This window comes from Octopus sinensis, linkage group LG2 (genome assembly GCF_006345805.1).
Source record: "Octopus sinensis linkage group LG2, ASM634580v1, whole genome shotgun sequence".
Lineage (NCBI taxonomy): Eukaryota > Metazoa > Mollusca > Cephalopoda > Octopoda > Octopodidae > Octopus > Octopus sinensis.
This window is the reverse complement of record NC_042998.1, coordinates 63,780,903-63,784,373: the sequence shown is the minus strand read 5'-3', so window position 1 is coordinate 63,784,373 and position 3,471 is coordinate 63,780,903. Positions and strand designations below refer to the sequence as shown.

The window sequence follows — 3,471 nt, the reverse complement described above, 5'->3', positions numbered from 1 at the left end:
ATTCAAGTTTTGACTGATATTTTACGGCGTGGAGGTATCTCTTAGATACCCTAAATTATAATTTTATAGATATAAATAGATATGTTTCTTTATTAGCCACACAGGGCTGCACACATACAGGACAGATTATAAAGTAGAGATTTTCTTTTTGGGGAGAAAAAAAAATGGGGTAGGTTTTCGATCAAAAGGGATCGTAAAAGGGAAACAAAAAGACCATCAATAGGCATCATGTATCACAGAAATGTCATGATGTAAAGTGTAAAGGGGGAAGCAGATAAGGTTTATCCGTGGAAAGAAAAAGCCTACGGAAAAGACCACGGTAACCTCGGTATGTAATGTCACATGTTAACACATTTGTTTCCAAGTAAGTAACTCTGTTTTAAATTTTTCCGGATTCATAGGATTATGCTCAAGGTGGCATCGTCATTCATACGTGCGATCCTTGCTATATTCACCCATCTTTTTTTTTTAAACATTCGCTAGACAAAACTTACCTGTCTACTCTCACTTTCCTTTTCAAGTGATACTTGAAGAATTTGATTAGAGATTGACCAGGGAGGAAAGTGTTTGTCTCCAATCATTTCAGATGCGTCCACCAGATACATTCTTTCGCCATAAACAACAAAAAATAGATAGATAGATAGATAGATGTAGAGGTAGGTAGGTAGGTTAGGTAGGTAGTTAGGTACATACATATCTTTGTATGCATATGTATGTGTGTATAACATATATATATATATATATATATATTATATATATATATATATATATGCACCGCACATGTGTGTGTATGTCACTGTACCTAAGTATTTTTCGTACCTCCACCGTTTGGCTGCCGACGTTGATTTGTCTACGTCTCTTCCACCTAACAGTGCATTGAGAAAAGTCTGCAGAATAAGTACTGGACTTTAAAAACACAATACTGTAGTAGGTCTGTTCGACAACAACTCCTCAAAGCTGTGCTACAGACTAGCATTTCTTGAAATGATTGTAAGTAGTAAAAGATGAACACATTTAAAACTGGTAGAATCCGCTTTATCAACAAAGGATTTCAATATAGATTTCAACCAGATATCTCTAAACATGAAACATGTCATGTTCTAGAAGGTTTGTAATACAGTCTTAGTAAATATCGGCAAAGTTCTCAAAATGCATTTGCAAATATGGGTATATATGCTGCTTGTTTCTTAAGGTATACTTAATTCTGATTGATGTCATTGATATATTCTTCAAACCCTGAATACTAAACAGTGCAATAATTTGTATGATTGGCAGAATTTTACCAAGTGGAAGTTAGGATTTGCATGAACATTAGTATTAACGAAATAATCAATTCGTGGAGGGTTTTAAATTCATTATTTTCCTGTTTTAGAATTGTGGCAACAACAAACTAACATTTGATAATTTAATTCGAAATGCCAATACATTTTATTTTTGATATCCGTGTCTGAATACTTCAACGGATTCGAAATATTCATTCCATTCATAGAATCCATTAAGCGTCAACAACATGACTACTCTTAATCACAAAAGGTCATATGAAATCGTTATTTCTATTCCACTTTTGTGTTAGAAATCGAAAATTTGAACGAACTTGAAGGTAATACTTTTCGTATCCATATATGTTAATGTACGCTGCTTGAGGAATATGCTGGGTTATTATATAAAATATATTAGGTGGTAAGCATTGAAAGATGTTGCATTAAAAATATTAAAAATCGTTACATACATTACCTCATTTACAAGCAAGTGAATTGCTCAAAAGTTCGTTCCCTTCTCTACAAATATTTATATACATATACACGGGCTATTTTAGATACACGGAGAGCCGAATACGCACACTCACACATGCGCATATACGTGCATAATCATATATATATACACATGAGTGCTTATGTATATATATATTATATTTATTCTTTTATTTGTTTCAGTCATGTGATAACGGCCATGATGGAGCCTCGCCGTTAATTTTTTTTAATGCATACAGCACCTAAGTGTCCTAAGACGTCACCCATCTAAGTACTAACAAGGCTCGATGTTGATTAACTTCGGTGATCGGACGAGAACCGTTGCTTTCAACCTAATATGGCCGTAACCCCCCCCCCCCATATATATATATATATAATATATTAAATATATAATATATATATATATATATATACGTATATATATATATACATATATTAATATATATATATTATATTTATATTTATATATATCATACTATATAATATTATATCATACACATTATCTCATATTATTTTTAACAAAAAAAACAATTAAATGATAGTATATTAGTTGTGACTGGGCACCCTTTCAGTTGAGGGTGGACACCTTACTCTCCTGGCAACCGATATGTTTAGATCCAGTTCGCCACTGATTCCACATACGGAACACATTTAATTGCAACGCCACCATTGGCAGCCATACTTCCTTCGTTTTCTTTTATTTGTTTTCCTGCAGTTGTTTCTGTAGTTGTACTGCCGCCATAGTGGAGTACCAACTTGAGGCGTTTAGCGAAAGAAATCAACTCAGCATAATTATTTGTAAAAAGAAACATATCGGCTCTAATTTATTGACCAGCTACATTTGAGTGACATAAAGAAGCCAATACCGCTTGTGAAGAGGCGGTGGGAACAAACAGAAATCCACACCACAGATACAACCCCCACACATATATCTATCTATACTATATATATATATATTTATATATATATATATATACATATATATATATATATAATATATATATATATATAATGTGTGTGTATATACATATATATACACACAGAATGGGTTTCTTTCATTTTACGTCTCCTAATTCCATTCACAAGTCATTGGTTGTTCCGGGGCTATAGCTGAAGGAACAGAATTGTCTAATGTGCCCTGCCGTGGGATTGAACCCGAAAGCTTGCGGTTGGGATTTAGACTTCCTACCACACAGCCGTGCCGTCATCCTCTGTTTGCTGAATATCTTTTCTGCAACGTACGCCAGTATTGCATTTAAACTTTTGTTTGGAATCATTTCATGGATAAAATATTCTAAACTGCAGCACCTATTGCTTACTTGCTTACACCCGAGGAAACACAGAAGTAGAAGAAGAAGGATAAGAAGAAGAAGAGGAAGAAGATGAAGAAGAAGAAGGTGAAGAAGAAGAAGAAGAAGAAGAAGATGATGATGATGATGATGATGGATGATGAAGAACTAGAAGAAAAAGAAGAAGAAGAAGAAAGAAGAAGAAGAAGAAAGAAGAAGAAGAAGAAGAAGAAGGAGAAGAAGAAGAAGAAGAAGATGATGATGGTGATGATGAAGAACTAGAAGAAAAAGGAGAAGAGGAAGAAGAAGAAGAAGAAGAAGGAGAAAGGAAGAAAAAGAAGAAGAAGGAAAGAAAGAGAAGAAGAAGAAGAAGAAGAGGAAGAAAAAAAAAAAGAAGAAGAAAAAGAAGAAGAGAAGAAGAAGAAGAAGAA

The 3,471-nt window shown here is 33.7% G+C and overlaps 1 long non-coding RNA gene and 1 pseudogene across 1 annotated transcript in view; one reads left to right on the top strand and one right to left on the bottom strand.

The window, feature by feature from the left end:
* The window catches only part of LOC118768059, a 5,585-nt gene extending 2,349 nt beyond the window's left edge, over positions 1-3,236 (top strand). Inside the window, exons 2-3 of the long non-coding RNA XR_005003979.1 lie at positions 2,513-2,514; positions 3,222-3,236. This is a non-coding gene — a long non-coding RNA (uncharacterized LOC118768059). The remainder of the gene's footprint in view (positions 1-2,512; positions 2,515-3,221) is intronic.
* Positions 1,982-2,100, bottom strand: LOC115208899 (annotated as a pseudogene).
* Positions 3,237-3,471: the final 235 nt, after the last annotated feature.